Genomic DNA, 23499 nt, shown 5'->3' with positions numbered 1-23499 from the left:
CAGCTGCCTCTGTTGCCAAGACAAACTATATTTGCTGCACCACTGCTCTCTGCTGATGGTATGAAATGATGTGCTGGGTCGGAGCCATGCCAAGAATCACATAAGCCACCTCTGTCAGTATAGGTTATGAAAGGAAAACACAAAGCGAGATGGGTAAATGGGGGGGAGGGTGTGTGTGTGTGTGTGTGAGAGATAGCAGAGAGGTCTTGAGCAGATGTTCTTAAAAATAGATTTATAGTTAGATAAACTTTAGATAAATATTTTTTGTCAGGGACATATACAGGATGCTACCCTCTACAACATAACCTTCACTTCAAATCAAAACTTAAAACCTACAACCTGATTTTGGACGGAATTACGGCTTACAACTACCAACGATTATTTTTCCAAAGCTATACAGCAAATGCTCTGGAAAAGAACAGAAACCTGAAAACTACATCCAACCTGGAACTGTGAGAATTGTTTAGTCTGAAGCTATATTTTATTTCCAAAAACCAAGAATTAAAATACATTACATTACTTTATATGGACTGAATGCTACGTTAAGGCTTTCAAGTTTGAAACAACTTCAATTAGCACTGACGTGTCAAATGAGAGGTGTCAAAGCCCTTTAGGCCAACAATGGCAGGAGAGTCGCACAGTCTACTCCAACCAAATGGAAAGGCCGTAGAAGCTGCCTCCCATAATTAAAATACAGTACCCTGTGTATGTAAAGAATGATACGACACGAGAAGAGCACAAAATGAAACTCCTTATGGAAAATCAAGAGACACTTTTTGCTGACTATTATAAAAATGGGAACATCAGCAACCTCATCTTCCACACAGACCATCCCCTGGCATGGCACAGTGCTATATTACCACACTACCCCTCTGTTAAGAGGGGGGAGGGGGTGTTGCAGAGGGGTGGAAATTCAGGATATTAGACAATGAGGACTCTGAGTCTGGAACAGTATTGGTACAGGGCAACCCCAAACAGTTTCAGCTGGACTTTCACCTAATCAAATAATTAGCTCAACAGGAGAAGCTCTCCCTTGAGAAAGATACCCCCACCCCGAGCGGGTCAGACCAGACCTCCTAATTATGTAACCCCACAGACGACCAACCCCAAGCGGAAAGTCAACCAACACCGAGTACTACTCCCTCATTGAAATGAGGGATGAATTCACCCAGTTGGAGGTAAGGCAGGTGGAGCTGGAACAACACAGACCCAGACAACAGTCCAGCACAACAACACCCCTTTAACCAGACCCGGAGAGCTGGAGGTGGAGAGAGACATATCTGCACTCTGGACTGTGGTGAGACAACTTCAACAGGATAAAAAGCAGGAGCAGGAGAAGAACAGAGCACTAGAGAGGATCAGACTGCTGGAGGTGTGGGGGATGGCGTGTGACAGAGAACAACCTACTAGAGAGGTGACCACCCCCGCAGAACAGCCCACCTCAGCTCCCGACAAAAGTCTCGACACCACAGCAGAACAGTCCACCCTAGACCCTGATCATAGCATCGACATCACAGTGGGATAGACAAATGAAGAACCCCAAGCCTGGGGGTTCTCACCCCCTCTGAGCACCCCCCTTGTCAGCCACCCTGATAGCCCTCCTGACAACCCCCCCACACCCACTGAGGACATACACAAGACACAGATTGTACTCCTTATGGACTCAAACAGGAAATATCTACAATATATATATTTTTTTTCCCCAAACAGTGTGTCTAAACTCTGGTGTCCTACACCTTCTGTCTGAGGACCAACTAGGTTCACCTAGCCACATAATAATACACACCGGCACAAACGACCTGAGAGCACAGCAGGAAAGGGTGGCCACAGCACCCAAGGGAGTGATTGATAAAGCTTCTTCTACTTTACCCAATGCACAAGTGGTTATATCCACCCTGCTACCACGAAAATATATCCACCTTGCTACCATACAGTAAATGCAAGTATTTCCAGTGACTGTGCCTCAAAACCAAATGTTTACCTGGCCCAACGCTCCACCCTGGACTTGAACAGCCTTTATGACCAGGTCCACCTATACAAGGCATCGCTCTCAAGTGCAGCCCTAACAATTCACACAGGAGGAACAGATCAATAGACACCCCGCCCAGACCAGTGAGACACTCCCAGACCTGCGGGACCCCCCCCCCCCCCCCCCCCCCCCCCTCCCCGGACCTACACATAGAGGACCCTCGCCGAGAGGACCTACATCCAGACCACAACACCACCAGCCACATCCACAGCCCCACCCCAACCAATCAACACCACCCAAGTCAACCATGCCCACACCCCATTTAGGCCCCCTCAGATCAGACCTATGCCCCTCCTGCCCACCCCATGCACCCAACCCCCGCAAAGAGGTCCTCAACATGGAAGTCACACATACGCCCAGGCCGTGAGCAGGCAAACAGGCCCAACCCTAACTCTTGCACTAGCCCAAGCCAATGGCATGTACCAGATGCGCAGCAGGCTCTGCTCACACTTACTGGTCTGAGGCCAAATCACAAGACCAACAACATTGGACACTTTATGGAACACAACGCCTTCACTATCTCATCCTGGAATATCCAAGGCCTGAGGTCATCTGCCTTTGGCCTAAAGAGCAGGAACCTGGACTTCATCAAATAAATCGGAAATACAGACATGCTACAAGAAACATGGTATAGAGGAGACGGACCCACTGGTTGCCCTCTAGGTTAAAGAGAGCTGGTAGTCCCATCCACCAAACTACAAGGTGTGAAACAGGGAAGAGACTCAGTGGGTATGCTAACGTGGTATAGAGCAGACCTAACCCACTCTATTAAATTAGTCAAAACAGGAACATTTTACATCTGGCGAGAAATTAATAAGGAAATTATCTCAACAGACAAAAATGTCCTCCTGTGTGCTACCTATATCCCCCCACTAGATTCCCCATACTTTAATGAAGACAGCTCTTCCATCCTGGAGGGGGAACTCAATCATTTCCAGGCCCAGGGACATGTACTAGTCTGTGGCAACCTAAATGCCAGAACCGGACAAGAACCTGACACCCTCAACACACAGGGGGACAAACACCTGCCTGGAGGTGACAGCATTCCCTCCCCCATATGCCCCCTAGGCACAAAGGCACAACTTTGACAACATAACCAACAAAAACGGGTCATAACTCCTGTAGCTCTGTCGCACACTGGGTATGTACATAGTCAATGGTAGGCTTCGAGGGGACTCTTATGGTAGATACACCCATAGATTATCTCTTGGCAGTAGTACTGTAGACTACTATATCACTGACCTCAACCCAGAGTCTCTCAGAGCGTTCAGTCAGCCCACTGACACCCCTATCAGATCACAGCAAAATCACTGTCTACTTGAACAGAGCAATAATCAATCATGGGACATCAAAGCCAAAGGAACTGAGTAATATTAAGAAATGCTATAGATGGAGGGAATGTAGTGTGGAAACCTACCAAAAAACAATTAGGCAATAACAAATTCAATCCCTTTTAGACAACTTCCTGGACAAAACGTTCCACTGTAATAGTGAAGGTGTAAACTTGGCAGTAGAAAATCTTAACAGTATAGTTGACCTCTCAGCTTCCCTATCAAATCTAAAAATGTCAATCAGAAAACCGAAGAAAATGAACAACAATGGCAAATGGTTTGATGAAGAAGGCAATAACCTAAGAAAGAAATTGAGAAACCTATCCAACTAAAAACATAGAGACCCAGAAAACCTGAGTCTACGCCTTCACCATAGGGAATCACTAAAACAATACAGAAATAAACTACGGAAAAAGAAGGAACAGCACGTCAGAAATCAGCTCAATGTAAATGAAGAATCCATACACTCCAACCACTTCTAGGAACATTGGAAAACTCTAAACAAACAACAACACGAAGAATTATCTATCCAAAATGGAGATGTATGGGTAAACCACTTCTCCAATCTTTTTGGCTCTGTAACAAAGAACAAATAGCAAAAACATATACATGATCAAATACAAATCTTAGAATCAACTATTAAAGACTACCAGAACCCACTGGATTCTCCAATTACCTTGAATGAACTACAGGACAAAATAAAAACCCTCCAACCCAAAAAGGCCTGTGGTGTTGATGGTATCCTCAATGAAATGATAAAATATACAGACAACAAATTCCAATTGGCTATACTAAAACTCTTTAACATCATTCTTAGCTCTGGCATCTTCCCCAATATTTGGAACCAAGGACTGATGACTCCAATCCATAAAAGTGGAGACAAATTTGACCCCAATACCTACCGTGGGATATGTGTCAATCAATCAAATTTATTTAAAGCCCTTCTTACATCAGCTGATGTCACAAAGTGATGTAAAGAAACCCAGCCTAAAACCCCAAACAGCAAGCAATGCAGGTGTAGAAGCACAGTGGCTAGGAAAAACTCCCTAGAAAGGCCAGAACCTAGGAAGAAGCCTAGAGAGGAACCAGGCTATGAGGGGTGGCCAGTCCTCTTCTGGCTGTGCCGGGTGGAGATTATAACAGAACATGGCCAAGATGTTCAAATGTTCATAGATGACCAGCGGGGTCAAATAGTAATAATCACAGTGGTTGTAGAGGGTGCAACAGGTCAGCACCTCAGGAGTAAATGTCAGTTGGATTTTCATAGCCGATCATTCAGAGTATCTCTACCGCTCCTGCTGTCTCTAGAGAGTTGAAAACAGCAGGTCTGGGACAGGTAGCTCGTCCGTTGAACAGGTCAGGGTTCCATAGCTGCAGGCGGAACAGTTGAAACTGGAGCAGCAGCACGACCAGGTGGACTGGGGACAGCAAGGAGTCAGGCCAGGTAGTCCTGAGACATGGTCCTAGGGCTCAGGTCCTCCAAGAGAGAGAGAGAGAAAGAAAGAGAAAAAGACAGCGAATTAGAGAGAGCATACTTAAATTCACAGAGGACAGCAGATAGACAGGAGAAATACTCCAGATATAACAGACTGACCCTAGCCCCCCGACACAAACTATTGCAGCATATATACTGGAGGCTGAGACAGGAGGGGTCGGGACACACTGTTCGAGACACACTGTTTGGCCCCGTTCGACGATATCCCCCGGACAGGGCCAAACAGGCAGGATATAACCCCACCCACTTTGCCAAATCACAGCCCCCACACCACTAGAGGAATATCTTCAACCATCAACTTACCATCCTTAAAGACAAGGCCGAGTATAGCCCACACAGATCTCCCCCATGGCACAACCCAAGGGGGGGCGCCAACCAGACAGAAAGACCACGTCAGTGACTAAACACACTCAAGTGACGCACCCCTCCTAGGGATGGCATGGAAGAGCACCAGTAAGCTAGTGACTCAGCCCCTGTAATAGGGTTAATCATAGGTCATAGGACCTACTGAAGAGATGAGTCTTCGATAAAGACTTAAAGGTTGAGACTGAGTCTGCGTCTCTCACATGGATAGGCAGACCATTCCATAAAAATTGAGCTCTATAGGAGAACGTCCTGCCTTCAGCTGTTTGCTTACAAATTCTTGGGACAGTAAGGAGGCCTGCGTCTTGTGACCGAAGCGGACGTGTAGGTATGTACGGAATGACCAAAATGGAACGATAACAGCAAGCTTGGGAAAATCCTCTGCATTTATCATTAACAGCAGACTCGTACATTTCCTCAGTGAAAACAATGTACTGAGCAAATGTCAAATTGGCTTTTTATCAAATGATCATACAATAGACCACGTATTCACCCTGCACACCCTAACTGACAAACAAACAAACCAAAACAAAGGCAAAGTCTTCTCATGCTTTGTTGATTTCAAAAATGCGTTCGACTCAATTTGGCATGATGGTATGCTATACAGATTGATGGAAAGTGGTGTTGGGGGGAAAACAGGACATTATAAAATACATGTACACAAACAACAAGAGTGCTGTTAAAATAGGCAAAAAGCACACACATTTCTTACCACAGGGCCGTGGGGTGAGACTGGGGTGCAGCTTAAGCCCCACCCTCTTCAACATACAGTTGGAGTTGGAAGTTTACATACACTTAGGTTGGAGTCATTAAAACTAGGTTTTAAACCACTCCACAAATGTCTTGTTAATAAACTATAGTATTGGCAAGTCGGTTAGGACATCTACTTTGTGCATGACACAAGTCATTTTTCCAACAATTGTTTACAGACAGATTATTTGTATTTATTTTTATTTCACCTTTATTTAACCAGGTAGGCTAGTTGAGAACAAGTTCTCATTTGCAACTGCGACCTGGCCAAGATAAAGCATAGCAGTTCGACACATACAACAACACAGAGTTACACATTGAATAAACAAAACATACAGTCAACAATACAGTAGAAAAAATAAGACAAAAAGTATACATACACTGAGTGCAAATGAGGTAAGATAAGGGAGTTAAGGCAATAAATAGGCCATGGTGGCGAAGTAATTACACTATAGCAATTAAACATTGGAATGGTAGATGTGCAGAAGATGAATGTGCAAGTAGAGATACTGGGGTGCAAAGGAGCAAGACAAATACAGTATGGGGATGAGGTAGTTGGATGGGCTGTTTACAGATGGGCTATGTACAGGTGCAGTGATCTGTGAGCTGCTCAGACAGCTGGTGCTTAAAACTAGTGAGGGAGATATGAGTCTCCAGCTTCAGTGATTTTTTTCAGTTTGTTCCAGTCATTGGCAGCAGAGAACTGGAAGGAAAGGTGGCCAAAGGAGGAATTGGCTTTAGGGGTGACCAGTGAGATATACCTGCTGGAGCGCGTGCTACAAGTGGGTGCTGCTATGGTGACCAGTGAGCTGAAATTAGGTGGGGCTTTACCTAGCAAAGACGACCTGGAGCCAGTGGGTTTGGCGACGAGTATGAAGCGAGGGCCAGACAACGAGAGCATACAGGTCGCAGTGGTGCGTAGTATATGGGCCTTTGGTGACAAAACGGATGGCACTGTGATAGACTACATCCAATTTGCTGAGTAGAGTGTTGGAGGCTATTTTGTAAATTACATCGCCGAAGTCAAGGATCAGTAGGATAGTCAGTTTTAAGAGGGTATCTTTGGCAGCATGAGTTAAGGATGCTTTGTTGTGAAATAGGAAGCCGATTCTAGATTTAATTTAGGATTGGATATGCTTAAATGTGAGTCTGGAAGGGGAGTTTACAGTCTAACCAGACACCTAGGTATTTGTAGTTGTCCATATTTTCTAAGTCGGAGCCGTCCAGAGTAGTGATGCTGGACGGTTGGGCAGTGATCGGTTGAAGAGCATGCATTTAGTTTTACTTGCATTTAAGAGCAGTTGGAGGCCATGGAAGGAGAGTTGTATGGCATTGAAGCTCGTCTGGAGGTTAGTTAACTTCTTATGGGACGCTAGCGTCCCACCTGGCCAACATCCAGTGAAATTGCAGAGCGCCAAATTCAAAATACAGAAATAGTCAAATTAAACATTCATAAAAATACAAGTGTTATACATCGGCTTAATGATGAACTTCTTCTCTTAATCCAGCCGCTGTGTCAGATTTCAAAAAGGCTTTACGACGAAAGCATACCATGCGATTATCTGAGGACAGGGTCCCGCTTACAAAAGCATACAAACATTTTCCAGCCAAGTAGAGGAGTCACAAAAGTCAGAAATAGCGATAAAATTAATCACTTACCTTTGATGATCTTCATATGGTTGCACTAACAAGACTCCCTGTTACACAATAAATGTTTGTTTTGTTGGATAAAGTCCCTCTTTATGTCCCAAAAACTCAGTTTTGTTGGCGTGTTTTGTTCAGTAATCCACTGGCTCAAAGGCTGTCACGACATGCAGACGAATACATCCTAATAGTACCGGTAAAGTTCGTTGAAACATGTCAAACGATGTTTATAATTAATCCTCAGGTAACCAGCTCTGCATCTTTCTACAGTCCACTGAAAGAATGGTTTCATTTTTCCTAATTTTTCAGAAAACAAGCCTGAAACAATATCTAAAGACTGTTGACATCTAGTGAAAGCCATAAGATCTGCAATCTGGGTCCTAACCCATTAGATACTCTATAGGGATTCAATTTTCTCAGGTTTTCACCTGCCATATCAGTTCTGTTATACTCACAGACATTATTTTAACAGTTTTGGAAACTGTAGAGTGTTTTCTATCCAATACTACCATGCATATGCATATCATAGCATCTGGGCCTGAATAACAGGCAGTATACATTGGGCACCTCATTCATCTAAAATTCAAGGAGTCACTAGTGCGCGATGAGACAAGGATATCCCTGCCAAACCCACCCTAACCCGGACGACGCTGGGCCAATTGTGCGCCGCCCCATGGGGCTCCTAGTCGCGGCCGGCTGCGACAGAGCCTGGACTCGAACCTAGAATCTCTAGTGACACAGCTAGCACTGCGATGCAGTGCCTTCGACCACTGCGCCACCTGGGAGGCCAAGAGCGACATCATTGATGTATACAGAGAAGAGAGTCGGCCCGAGAATTGAACCCTGTGGCACCCCCATAGAGACTGCCAGAGGTCCGGACCACAGGCCCTCCGATTTGACACACTGAACTCTATCAGGGAAGTAGTTGGTGGACCAGGCGAGGCAATCATTTGAGAAACCAAGGCTGTTGAGTCTGCGAATAAGAATGTGGTGATTGACAGAGTCGAAAGCCTTGGCCAGGTCAACGAATACGGCTGCACAGTGATGTCTCTTATCGATGCCGGTTATGATATCATTTAGGACCTTGAGCGTGGCTGAGATGCACCCATGACCAGCTCTGAAACCAGATTGCATAGCGGAGAAGGTACGGTGGGATTCGAAATGGTCGGTAAACTGTTTGTTAACTTGGCTTTCGAAGACCTTAGAAAGGCAGGGTAGGATAGATATAGGTCTGTAGCAGTTTGGGTCTAGAGTGTCTCCCCCTTTGAAGAGGGAGGATGACCGCGGCAGCTTTCCAATCTTGGGGAATCTCAGATGATACAAAAGAGAGGTTGAACAGGCTAGTGATAGGGGTTTCAACAATTTTGGCAGATAATTTTAGAAAGAGAGGGTCCAGATTGTCTATCCCGGCTGATTTGTTGGGGTCCAGATTTTGCAGCTCTTTCAGAACATCAGCTATCTGTTTTTGGGTGAAGGAGAAATGGGCGAGGCTTGGGCGAGTTGCTGTGGGGATTTCAAAAAGGAAGCCTGACCAGGGTAGGGGTAGCCAGGTGGAAGCCGTAGAAAAATGCCGTAGAAAAATGCTTTTTGAAATTCTCAATTATAGTGGATTTATTGGTGGTGACAGTTTTTCCTAGCCTCAGTGCAGTGGGCAGCTGGAAAGAGGTGCTCTTATTCTCCATGGACTTTACAGTGTCTGTAACGTTCGTTGTTTGAAGGAGACCAATGTGCAGCGTGGTAAGTGTTCATGATTCTTTAGTTACTCAGAACACCAAACAAAAACAACAAAAAGAATAATGAACGTCACGTTCTGCAGGCTTCACAGAGCTAACAAAAAACAAGATCCCACAACATAGGTGGGAAAAAAGGCTACCTAAGTATGATTCCCAATCAGAGACAACGATAGACAGCTGCCTCTGATTGGGAACCACACTCGGCCAAACACAAAGAAATACAAAACATAGAATGCCCACCCCACATCACACCCTGACCTAACTAAATAGAGAAATAAAATGGCTCTCTAAGGTCAGGGCGTGACAGTGTCCCAGAACTTTTTTGAGTTTGAGCTACAGGATGCAAATCTCTGCTTGAAAAAGCTAGCCTAAGCTTTCCTAACTGCCTGTGTATATTGGTTCCTAACTTCCCTGAAAAGTTGCCTATCACAATGGCGATTCGATGTTAATGCAGAATGCCACAGGATGTTTTTGTGCTGGTCAAGAGCAGTCAGGTCTGGAGAGAACCCAGGGCTATATCTGTTCCTGGTTCTACATTTTTTGAAAGAGGCATGCTTATTTAAGATGGCGAGGAAGGCACTTTTAAAGAATGACCAGGCATCCTCTACTGACGGGATGAGGTCAATATGCTTCCAGGATACCTGGGTCAGGTCGATTAGAAAGGCCTGCTCGCTGAAGTGTTTTAGGGAGCGTTTGACAGTGATGAGGGGCGGTCGTTTGACCGCGGACCCATTACGGATGCAGGCAATGAGGCAGTGATCGCTGAGATCTTGGTTGAAAACAGCAGAGGTGTATTTGGAGGGCAGGTTGGTTAGGATGATATCTATGAGGGTGCCCGTGTTTACGGATTTGGGGTTGTACCTGGTGGGTTCATTGATAATTTGTGTGAGATTGAGGGCATCAAGCTTAGATTGTAGGATGGCCAGTGTGTTAAGCATGTCCCAGTTTAGGTCACCTAGTAGCATGAGCTCCTAGTAGCACGAGCTTCACTTATAATTCACTGTATCACAATTCCAGTGGGTCAGAAGATTACATACACGAAGTTGACTGTGCCTTTAAATAGCTTGGAAAATTCCATAAAATGATGTCATGGCTTTAGAAGCTTCTGATAGACTAATTTACATGTATTTCAAGGCCTACCTTCAAACTCAGTGCCTCTTTGCTTGACATCATGGGAAAATCAAAAGAAATCAGCCAAGACCTAAAAGAAAAATTATAGACCTCCACAAGTCTGGTTCATCTTTGGGAACAATTTCCAAATGCCTGAACCACGTTAATCTGTACAAACAATAGTATGCAAGTATAAACACCATGGGACCACACAGCCATCATACCGCTCAGGAAGGAGATGCGTTCTGTCTCCTAGAGATCAATGTACTTTGGTGCGAAAAGTGCAAATCAATCCCAGAACAACAGCAAAGGATCTTGTGAAGATGCTGGAGGAAACAGGTGCAAAAGTATCTATTTCCACAGTAAAACAAGTCCTATATCGACATAACCTGAAAGGCCTCTCAGCAAGGAAGAAGCCACTGCTTCAAAACTGCCATAAAAAAGCCAGACTACAGTTTGCAACTGCACATAGTGACAAAGATCATACTTTTGTCCTCTGGTCTGATGAAACAAAAATAGAACTGTTTGGCCATAATGATCATCGTTATGTTTGGAGGAAAAAGTGGGAGACTTGCAAGCCGAAGAACACGATCCCAACCGTGAAGCACGGGGGTGGCAGCATCATGTTGTGGGGGTGCTTTGCTGCAGGAGGGACTGGTGCACTTCACAACATAGATGGCATCATGAGGGAGGAAAATTATATGGACATATTGAAGCAACATCTCAAGACATCAGTCAGGAAGTTAATAACCTCTCTGGGATAGGTGGGACATTAGCGTCCCAAATCCAGTGAAAATGCAGAGCGCGAAATTCAAATAGATCACTATAAAAATGTAACTTTCATGAAGTCACACAGGCAATACACCAAATTAAAGCTACACTTGTTGTGAATCCAGCCAACGTGTCAGATTTCAAAAAGGCTTTACGGCGAAAGCAAACAATGCTATTATCTGAGGATAGCACCCCAGCAAACATACACAGACAATCATATTTCAACCCTCCAGGCGCGACACAAAACGCAGAAATAAAGATATAATTCATGACTTACCTTTGACGAGCTTCTTCTGTTGGCATTCCAATATGTCCCATAAACATCAAAAATGGTCCTTTTGTTCGATTAATTCCGTCGATATATATCCAAAATGTCCATTTATTTGGCACGTTTGATCCAGAAAACACCGGTTACAACTCGCGCAGCTTTATCCAAACATTTCAAAGTACTTTCGGAATACAACTTTAGCTATTTTTTTACGTAAATAATCGATAAAATTTAAGGCGGGACATACTATGTTCAATTCCGGAGGAAAACAAAGTGGAGAGTGCTTTTCAGGTCACGCGCCTCTATCAAAGAGTACACTGCCCTCTACTCTCATTCTGAACAGTGCTACTTCTTTATTTCTCAAAGGAAAAACCTCAACCAATTTCTAAAGACTGTTGACATCCAGTGGAAGCGATAGGAACTGCAAGAAAGTCGCTTAGAAATCTGGATTCCTATTGAAAAGGGAGTGACCTCAAAAAATAAATAAATCTGAATGGTTTGTCCTTGGGGTTTTGCCTGCCAAATAAGTTATGTTACACCCACATACATGATTCAAACAGTTTTAGAACCTTCAACGTGTTTTCTATCCAAATCTACTAATCATATGCATATCTTAGCTTCAGGGCCTGAGGAGCAGGCAGTTTACTTTGGACATGCTTTTCATCCCAGAGAAGTTCAAGCTTGGTTTCAAATGGGTCTTCCAAATGGACAATGGCCCCAAGCATTTTTCCAAAGTTGTGGCAAAATGGCTTAAGGACAACAAAGTCAAGGTATTGGAGTGGCCGTCACAAAGCCCTGACTTCAATCCTATAGAACATTTGTGGGCAGAACCTAAAAAGTGTGTGCGACCAAGGAGGCCTACAAACCTGACTCAGTTACTCCAGCTCTGTCAGGAGGAATGGGCCAAAATTCACCCAACTTATTGTGGGAAGCTTGTGGAAGACTACCCGACACGTTTGACCCAAGTCAAACTATTTAAAGGCAATGCTACCAAATACTAATTGAATGTATGTGAACTTCTGACCCACTGGGAATGTGATGAAAGAAATAAAAGCTGAAATAAATCATTGTCTCTACTCTTATTCTGGCTTTTCACATTCTTAAAATCAAGTGGTGATCCTAATTTTTACTTGGATTAAATGTCAGGAATTGTGAAAAACTGAGTTTAAATGTATTTGGCTAAGGTGTATGTAAACTTCCGACTTCAACTGTCTATATCAAAGAATTGGCGAGGGCACAAGAACAGTCTGCAGCACCCGGCCTCACCCTACTCGAATCTGAATTCAAATGTCTACTGTTTGCTGATGATCTGGTGCTACTGTCACCAACCAAGGAGGGCATACAGCAGCACCTAGATCTTCTGCACAGATTCTGCCAGACCTGGGCCCTGACAGTAAATCTCAGTAAGACCAAAATAATGATGTTCCAAATAAGGTCCAGTTGCCAGGACCACAAATACAATTTCCATCTCGAAACCGTTGCCCTAGAGCACACAAAAAACTATAACATCAGCGCCACAGGTAACTTAAACAAAGCTGTGAACGATCTGAGAGACAAGGCAAGAAGGGCATTCTATGCCATCAAAAGGAACATAAAATTCGACATACCAATTAGTATCTGTCAAAAAAATACTTGAATCAGTCATGGAACCCATTGCCCTTTATGGTTGTGAGGTCTGGGGTCCGCTCACCAACCAAGAATTCACAAAATGGGACAAACACCAAATTGAGACTCTGCATGCAGAATTCTGCCAAAATATCCCCTGTGTACAACGTAAAACACCAAATAATGTATGCAGAGCAGAATTAGGCCGACACCCGCTAATTATCAAAATTCAGAAAAGAGACGTTAAATTCTACAACCACCTAAAAGGAATCGATTCCCAAACCTTCCATAACAAAGCCATCACCTACAGAGAGATGAACCTGGAGAAGAGCCCCCCCTAAGCAAGCTGGTCCTGGGGCTCTGTTCACAAACACAAACAGACCCCACGGAGCCCCAGGTCAGCAACACAATTAGACCCAACAAAATCATTAGAAAACAAATAGATAATTACTTGACACATTGGAAAGAATTAACAAAAAAACAGAGCAAACTAGAATGCTATTTGGCCCTAAACAGAGAGTGCACAGTGGCAGAATACCTGACCACTGTGACTGACCCAAACTTAAGGAAAGCTTTGACTTTGTACACACTCAGTGAGCATACTCATGCTTTTGAGAATTGCCACCATAGGCAGACCAGGCTCTCAAGAGAAGACAGGCTATGTACACACTGCCCACAAAATGAGGTGGAAACTGAGCTGCACTTCCTTACCTCCTGCCAAATGTATGACCATATTAGAAAGACATATTTCCCTCAGATTACACAGACCCACAAAGAATTCGAAAACAAATCCATAAACTCCCATATCTACTGGGTGAAATACCACAGTGTGCCATCACAGCTCCAATATTTGTGACCTGTTGCTACAAGAAAAAGGCAACCAGTGAAGAACAAACACCAGTGTAAATACAACCCATATTTAAGATTATTTATTTTCCCTTTTGTACTTGAACCATTTGTACATCGTTACAACACTGTATATATACATAATATGACATTTGTAATGTCTTTATTCTTTTGGCACTTCTGTGTGTAATGTTTTCTGTTCATTTTAGTGTTTATTTCACTTTTGTATATTATCTACTTCACTTGCTTTGGCAATGTTAACATATGTTTTCCATCCCAATAGAGCCCCTTGAATTGAATTGAGAGAGTGTACATCGTTACAACACTGTACATAGCCAATAATATATAACATTTGAAATGTCTATATGCTTTGTGAGTGTAATGTTTACTGATTACTGATTTTGCCAAAGCAAATAGAATAGACAATAAACAATATAAACATATGCTTCCCATGCCAATAAAGCCCTTTGAATTGAATTGAGAGAGACGGTTATCAAGAAGGAGAGTAAGAGAGAGGGCTTGTATGTGTGAGACAGAGAAAGCGAGAAGGGGAGTTTGAGAGAGCGAGAGCGAGTTTGTTTGAGGAAGAGAGAGAGCAAGTCGGAGGCGAAGAGACCGTCCCTGCAGGTATTCTGACATTTCTGAGGTGAGCCAGCCACCTGAGATGACCTATAAACCTCTACTAGAGTGAGTTCATGTCACAGGTTTGCTATGTGTGTAAGTGTCCATTACATTTGCCAATACACAAAGTCAATTATGCTCTCTCCGTACATAAAATAGGAATAGGTAAATAGTATAGTAGTTACAATGTGATTGAAAAGCCACATTTTTCTTCACAGACAGTATATTGGTCCCATTAGGGGTACTTGATGTAGCTCTGTTCCAGCAAAGGAGAGCCTATTACCTTTGCTCCTCCAAGCCACCAAAAACCTCCCACATTCATCTCATAAAACGTCCCCCTCTTCCTTAGGAGAGGGGGAGAGAGTGTCGGAGGGGGAGAAAGAGAGACTCTTGTACACACCTTTCCTTTTCATCTACAGTATTTCTCGCTCGCTCTCACTCACACACACCATAAACCAAGTGGCCCGTGTGTTTGCACATGAGTGCGCAAAACGGTGATGGGGATGGCAGGTGTGTGGGAACACTGGTTGGAATGTGAGTTTGAATCCTGTGGCTCTGCCAGGAATAGCCTTGGGAAAGGCAAAGTCAGAGTGTGTGGCTTACACTCCGACACCCTGGGAGAGATGGTGAAGTTGAAGCACGTTCTGCTTCTTAGACCTTGGAGAGTGATGAGCAAAAGTGGATTTGTGTGCGCATGTGCATGTGCATGTGCCTGTGCGCGCTTGGAATGCAGTGGGATGAGAGGAGCTGGGCAGGCATCGAAGCATTAGGAGGAGACCTCATCAACACCCAACTGATCTATCTGATACCACAACCAAGACATGCAGCGTGTGTGTGTGTGTGTTAGATTTCTCAACTGTGTGTGTGCAGTAATGTAGTGGTAAAAAATAGGTGGGTAAACGTTGTTTGCCATCTGCGGAGAGTAAAGCAACACTATATACTTTCAATGCTTATTTCTGCAAACGGTGGGTAAACGTTCACGCAAAATAAGAACGTTGCGTATTTGCAGTTTGTGTGCATGTATCCTCCACTACAACATTGTTTGTGTGTGATTGCTCATGTGTGTGTTTGTGTGAGCACAAATGTTTTTTATACCTTATGGCGACGTGTTTCTTTGTTTAACTTATGCTTGTGGGTGCCCTGCCTGCATACGTCTGTATTTACACTGCGCTCTCTGTCGCCCAGATCAGTTGAATAATTCGAAGATGTTATATTGAAAACTTTGAAAAGGGAATTCAGTGTTAGGTGCTAGCTCAAAGACTGTGCTAGAGTGCTAATACAAACAATCTCATGGTAGAAGTTGCCCCTAAACACAGCTCTTGGATCAGATTACCCTACACCCAACTACACCCAATCCTAACCTTATCCACTAATAAAGGCTAAAAAAAGTTGTGTCCCTGTATCAGTGGTTCGGGCAAGTTCTACAAAATCTTGTTAAGACACTAACACACAGCTCTTTACTTCTACTCTTCACTGAACTGTGACTGAACTATGTTTCATTCTCCACGTCACTGATTCAACTCACTGTAATTGACACTACCACCGCTGCACAGATGTGACCACTATATATCCTATCATTCTGGAGAGACAAGGGATGGTTCTAGGGAGAAGGCGATTATTGACTAAATACGGATGCACCGATATGACATTTTTGGCCGATACCGATATATATATTTTCCTTGACCACCCCCCATTTTGTGCGGCCTCTTTAAGCATTCTAGTACAGTAATATAGTTCGATCTCACACACACACACACACACACACACACACACACATAGACGCAGCGGTCTAAGGCACTACATCTCAGTGCAAGAGGCATCACTACAGTCCCTGGTTCGAATCCAGGCTGTTCACATCCGGCCATGATTGGGAGTCCCATAGGGCGGCGCACAATTGGCCCAGCGTCGTCCGGGTTTGGCTGGGGTAGGCCGTCATTGTAAATAGAATTTGTTCTTAACTGACGTGCCTAGTTTAAATAAAGGTGACACACACCTAGGGTTGCAAAGGGTCGGAAACTTTCCGGGAAATTTCCGGAAATTGTCAATGGGAAGTTAAGCCCAGGAATTTTGGGAATTTTGCTTAAATTCATCAAAAAGGTTAGCTGCTAACAGTGAACCTTTTTTTGTGGGATACACAAGGCAATTCTAGGTCTTGTGGCATATTTTGGTTAAACTATCCCCAACTCAATTTGAATTGCAACCCTCTGCATGCACAGTGCACTCTTCCATCACATGTACAGCTGATTCTCAAGATCTTGCACACTAATGAGATGTTATTGAGCCCACACTACTACACTGTCTGAGCCAAGGACTACATGCTTTCTGGTAAGTTTTGATTACAATACTGGGTGGGGTGAATATATTTTATATGACATACATGACTTTTAGTTAACTAGTAAATAGTAGCCTACAGCAAAGTCTGTATAAATCATTTCTAACTTGTTAACAATTTCTGCTAGTTAGTTTTTGCTACCATGCGGGTTTTAACTTGCTTGAGCCTGCTAACTGAGGAGTGTTAATTCTCCTGTTTCCATACGTTTCATTTTAAAACATTTATCTTACAATGGAGTTGTTTAATCTAACTGCTTAACTATTTATCTGTTCATGGAATTGTATTTTTTTTTAAACATTTTACAGGAAAATGCCACGGGCACTATCTGATGTGTGGAGACGTTTCACTGCAGCTAATGTAGAAGGAAAAGCTGTGTACATTTGTGTCAAATCATATGTGAAGAATGCAAAATAGATGCAGAATCATCTGGCCAGGTGCATAAAGTTCCCTCAGCGCTCACAACAAACAACCTCTGACAAAAGTCCCTCTACTTCTATTCGAGGTGAAAATGATGAGCAACAGCTCATGTTCTTTTTGACTCAATGGTCAGAGAAATGCTGATGAATGTCTTGCTCGAGCTGTGTATGCAGCTGGTTCACCTCTGATGCTCACAGGCAATGTGTATTGGAAGAGATTTCTGAATGTTCTTTGCCCAGCATACACCCCTCCAACCAAGACATGCTTTATCTACTCATTTGCTGGATGCAGAGTTCAACAGAGTTCAAGTGAAGGTCAAGCAAATCCTAGAGAAAGCAGACTGTATTGCAATCATCTCTGATGGGTGGTCGAATGTTCATGGGCAAGGAATAATTAACTACATCATCTCCAGACCTCAACCAGTATTCTACAAGAGCACAGACACAAGGGACAACACATACACACCAGTCTCTACATTGCAGATGAGCTGAAGGCAGTCATCAATGACCTTGGACCACAGAAGGTATTTGCACTGGTCTAAAGTGGAGGAGTCCTACCCTCATATCACACCCATTGGCTGTGCTACGCATGCATTGCATTTGCTCCTCAAGGACATCTTGGCACTGAAAACAATGGATACAATCTACAAGAGAGCCAAGGAAATGGTTTGATATGTGAAGGGTCATCAAGTTATAGCAGCAATCTACCTCAGACAGAGTTGCAAAGAAAAAGCCAAATCTCAGACTGGCCAATAAAAATAAAATATTAAGATGGACAAAAGAACACAGACACTGGACAGAGGAACTCTGCCTAGAAGGCCAGCATCCCGGAGTCACCTCTTCACTGTTGACGTTGAGACTGGTGTTTTGCTGGTACTATTTAATTAAGCTGCCAGTTGAGGACTTGTGAGGCGTCTGTTTCTCAAACTAGACACTCTAATGTACTTTTCCTCTTGCTCAGTTGTGCACCGGGGCCTCCCACCCCTCTTTCTATTCTGGTTAGAGGCAGTTTGTGCTGTTCTGTGAAGGGAGTCATACACAGCGTTGTACGAGATCTTCAGTTTCTTGGCAATTTCTTGCATGGAATAGCCTTCATTTCTCAGAACAAGAACAGACTGATGAGTTTCAGAAGAAATGTCTTTGTTTCTGGCCATTTTGAGCCTGTAATTGAACCCACAAATGCTGATGCTCCAGATACTGAACTAGTCTTAAGAAGGCCAGTTTTATTGCATCTTTAATCAGAACAACAGTTTTCAGCTGTGCTAACATAATTGCAAAAGGGTTTTCTAATGATCAATTAGTCTTTAAAATTATAAACTTGTATTAGCTAACACAACGTGCCATTGGAACACAGGAGTGATGGTTGCTGATAATGGGCCTCTGTACGCCTATGTAGATATTCCATTAAAAAAATCTGCCGTTTCCAGCTACAATAGTCATTTACAAAATTAACAATGTCTACACAGTATTTCTGATCAATTTGATGTTATTTTAATGGACAAAAAATGTGCTTTTCTTTCAAAAACAAGGACATTTCTAAGTGACCCCATGCTTTTGAACGGTAGTGTATCTCATCAGCCACCTGGTGGAAGGGACTTTGTGAATCTGAGGCGCTTCCCCCTGTTGCCTCCATCATCCTCCAAATCCCACCAACATCAGCTGCCTCAGAGCGCAACTCTTCCTTGATTGGGAACACACACACACCAAAGCACGCAACAGGCTGACCAATACAAGGGTTAAAAAATTGGTGGCCATCCGGGCAAATGTGAGGCTTTTTGAGCCTGACAACGAGCCATCCTCAACAAGGTTGGAAAGTGACAGTGAAGATGATGCCTCAGAGTCTGAAGTTCACGAGGTGGACATTGAGGAGATCCAGGGAGAAGACATGGAAGCCTGAGAGGAAGACAACCAAAGCTTTAGTTTCTAGACTATCATTTTACAGATGTATTTTGAAAACGTTTTTTGGGATCATTCAATATTCCCTGTCTTTTGTTGTTCAGTGAAATCATCCCATGTGAAGAGTCAACTCATTTAATTAAAGTTCAATTCGTAGCTAAATAGTTTTTTATTTCTATCATTTGCAATTATGTCTACTCATGATACGGTAAAGGTTTATGTTTCTGTCTCCATATGATATGGTAAATATGTCCAATGCAAAAAAAAACATCTACATTTAAATGGTTTTAATATTAATTTGCATATATTTCCATTAATTCCCAAATATTCACGTTAATTCCCGTATATTCCCGTTAATTCCCAAGGAAAGTTTCCACCTCTGAATATTCCCCAAAATGTGAAACCCTACACACACCACACACCACACCGACCAAAAAGTTATTTTGTTGGCATTTAGGTATGTCCCCATTACCAGTAAAACATAATCAAAACCTATTTCTTTCCCTTACCTTCTGTGCTGTTTTGTTCATTTGTTCAGTCGTTTCATTCTCAACTAGGATTTCATCATACATGTCAAGCCGAGAAGTTTCAGCTCTGTCCGTGGCCTCTTCTGTCGTGGGTCCTCTTCCTCGGTGCGCACTGTCACTCTGTCTGTTTCGTCTTGTCCCGCTGTGTATGTAACATTTCACGTAAACTCTGTTTCTTGTCTGCATTGAAGTAGTGGTCCTTGTACCTAGCATCGAGCATGGTGGACGACACAGTAAAGAGGCTCAGAGAGAATGCCACCGAATCGCTTGTTCACAGCCTTTAACCCCACGGTCTGTGTTGGCAGTTTTGTTGAGCAGGCGTTTCATTGCCATGACAGAGGGTATCACGTCTGCTGCAGACGCAGTTGATGAGCTTATTTCTGGTCCGTTGTTGTTCGAATGGCACTAGGAGTGTGTTCATGTTTCCATCTCTTTAGCTATCATACTCTAATTCCACTGATTTCAAAACTTGATCTTCCAGAGAGTGGAAAGCAACACTTAGCTATGCAGCTCCACTACACTATATATATATATATATATATATATATACACTGCTCAAAAAAATAAAGGGAACACTAAAATAACACATCCTAGATCTGAATGAATGAAACATTCTTATTAAATACTTTTTTCTTTACATAGTTGAATGTGCTGACTACAAAATCACACAAAAATTATCAATGGAAATCAAATTTATCAACCCATGGAGGTCTGGATTTGGAGTCACACTCAAAATTAAAGTGGAAAACCACACTACAGGCTGATCCAACTTTGATGTAATGTCCTTAAAACAAGTCAAAATGAGGCTCAGTAGTGTGTGTGGCCTCCACGTGCCTGTATGACCTCCCTACAACGCCTGGGCATGCTCCTGATGAGGTGGCGGATGGTCTCCTGAGGGATCTCCTCCCAGACCTGGACTAAAGCATCCGCCAACTCCTGGACAGTCTGTGGTGCAACGTGGCGTTGGTGGATGGAGCGGGACATGTTGTCCCAGATGTGCTCAATTGGATTCAGGTCTGGGGAACGGGCGGAAAAGCATCAATGCCTTCCTCTTGCAGGAACTGCTGACACACTCCCGCCACATGAGATCTAGCATTGTCTTGCATTAGAAAGAACCCAGGGCCAACCGCACCAGCATATGGTCTCACAAGGGGTCTGAGGATCTCATCTCGGTACCTAATGGCAGTCAGGCTACCTCTGGCGAGCACATGGAGGGCAGTGCGGCCCCCCAAAGAAATGCCACCCCACACCATGACTGACCCACCGCCAAACCGGTCATGCTGGAGGATGTTGCAGGCAGCAGAACGTTCTCCACGGCGTCTCCAGACTCTGTCACGTCTGTCACATGTGCGTGTGAACCTGCTTTCATCTGTGAAGAGCACAGGGCGCCAGTGGCGAATTTGCCAATCTTGGTTTTCTCTGGCAAATGCCAAACGTCCTGCACGGTGTTGGGCTGTAAGCACAACCCCCACCTGTGGACGTCGGGCCCTCATACCACCCTCATGGAGTCTGTTTCTGACCGTTTGAGCAGACACATGCACATTTGTGGCCTGCTGGAGGTCATTTTGCAGGGCTCTGACAGTGCTCCTCCTAATCCTCCTTGCACAAAGGCGGAGGTAGCGGTCCTGCTGCTGGGTTGTTGCCCTCCTACGGCCTCCTCCACGTCTCCTGATGTACTGGCCTGTCTCCTGGTAGCGCCTCCATGCTCTGGACACTACGCTGACAGACACAGCAAACCTTCTTGCCACAGCTCGCATTGATGTGCCATCCTGGATGAGCTGCACTACCTGAGCCACTTGTGTGGGTTGTAGACTCCGTCTCATGCTACCACTAGAGTGAAAGCACCGCCAGCATTCAAAAGTGACCAAAACATCAGCCAGGAAGCATAGGAACTGAGAAGTGGTCTGTGGTCACCACCTGCAGAACCACTCCTTTATTGGGGGTGTCTTGCTAATTGCCTCTAATTTCCACCTGTTGTCTATTCCATTTGCACAACAGCATGTGAAATTTATTGTCAATCAGTGTTGCTTCCTAAGTGGACAGTTTGATTTCACAGAAGTGTGATTGACTTGGAGTTACATTGTGTTGTTTAAGTGTTCCCTTTATTTTTTTGAGAGGGAGATATTTATAAAAGCTGCGTTCGACAAGATTACCAACACAGATTGACCATCTCAAATAGACAGAAGCCTCTATATGGCAGACCAATCCGAACTCCTCTCTCGGCATGTCCAGCCCACTCATTATCTCAGCCAATCATGTCTAGTGGGAAGGTTGCTGGCTTTTTCTGTGGCTTAACCAATAAGGCTCGTAATTTAAGAGTTGTATTCGTATTTACACATGGCGTACAAGTTTGTTATTAAGGCACATGAAAGTTCACATGTTCGAGAAGGCATTTCTGCCAAAAAACTACTTTTGCAAAAAACAAAACATGTTATACATTCAAACAGCTCTCCTGTGAAGCTGCAGGAGTTGTGACCAGTTTTTGTTGGTTATGCTGTCATAGTTGTGTCTAGGCGGGACATGTGGGGGAGGGAATGTTGTCCCCTCCAGGTAGGTGTTTGTTCCCCTGTGTGCTGAGGGTGTCAGGTTCTTGTCCAGTTCTGGCATTTAGGTCGCCACAGACTTGTACATGTCCCTTTCCACCCCCTCTAGGATGGAGAAGCTGTCATCGTTAAAGTATGGGGATTCTGTTGGGGGGATGTAGGTAGCACACATGAGGACATTTTTGTCTGTTGAGATAATTTCCTTATTAATTTCTCGCCAGATGTAAAATGTTCCTGTTTTGACTAATTTAATAGAGTGGGTTAGGTCTGCTCTATACCACGTTAGCATACCCACTGAGTCTCTTCCCTGTTTCACACCTTGTAGTTTGGGGGATGGGACTACCAGCAACCAGGTCTCCTTTATACCATGTTTCTTGTAGGATGACAATGTCTGTATTTCCAATTTCTTCTCCCCTCTCTCTCTCTCTCTCTCTCTCTCTCTCTCTCTCCGCCCTGTCTCTCTTTTTTGCTTTCTTTCTCTTTTTCTCTCTCTGTTAATAATACAGGACCCATACAGGACTATATGGGTCAGTGGGGCTTTCCTCACCCAGTTACTCCATAATGCCTCTGACACACACACACACACACACACACACACACACACACACACACACACACACACACACACACACATTATTCATTCATACTTCAGTCAGTTCAGACTTCATAGCTGGCTGCCGCATGGGCTGCTTTACTCAGTGACGTCATGCATTTTTCATGTGGTCCATGTTGGACGGTCAATATTTCATACTTCATATCAACAGGCATGCACGTGTGTGTGTTTGTGTGTATATATTAGTGGCCTGAAGGCCCACAAGAAAGATAACTCTTCTGCTTCTTCTTCCTCCTCCTCTTCCTCCCCTTCTCCTTGTGGTAATTTCATTATCTGTTGATGACAAAGAGCCAGTCATTCTGCGATGGGTATAGTGGACTCAGCGGATATGCAGTTAGTGAGGAATGCACTGAGTTTTGGACTCAGGGAACGGACACATAGAATAGGATATGGAGGATAATAAATAACCAACCTCCTCTCCATCCAGTGTATTTCCCTGCCATCACCTTGCTTCTTTCCTATACTTTCTTTTCTCATTCTGTCTCTGTCTTTTAATTGTATTGCTATATACACTGAGTATACCAAACATTAGGAACACATTACTAATATTGAGTTGCACCCCTCCCCCCCTTTGCCCTCAGAACAGCCTGAATTTGTCGGGGCACG

At 43.9% G+C, this 23499-nt stretch overlaps 1 protein-coding gene across 1 annotated transcript in view; it reads left to right on the top strand.

Moving 5' to 3' along the window:
- Nucleotides 1-23499, top strand: part of LOC120045143 (low-density lipoprotein receptor-related protein 4-like) — a 231412-nt gene that overhangs the window by 115759 nt on the left and 92154 nt on the right. The window lies entirely within an intron of this gene.

This window comes from Salvelinus namaycush, chromosome 1, assembly GCF_016432855.1.
Source record: "Salvelinus namaycush isolate Seneca chromosome 1, SaNama_1.0, whole genome shotgun sequence".
NCBI classification, from domain to species: Eukaryota; Metazoa; Chordata; class Actinopteri; order Salmoniformes; family Salmonidae; genus Salvelinus; species Salvelinus namaycush.
Note: the sequence above shows the minus strand (reverse complement) of the source record. Positions and strands in the feature narration are given on the sequence as shown.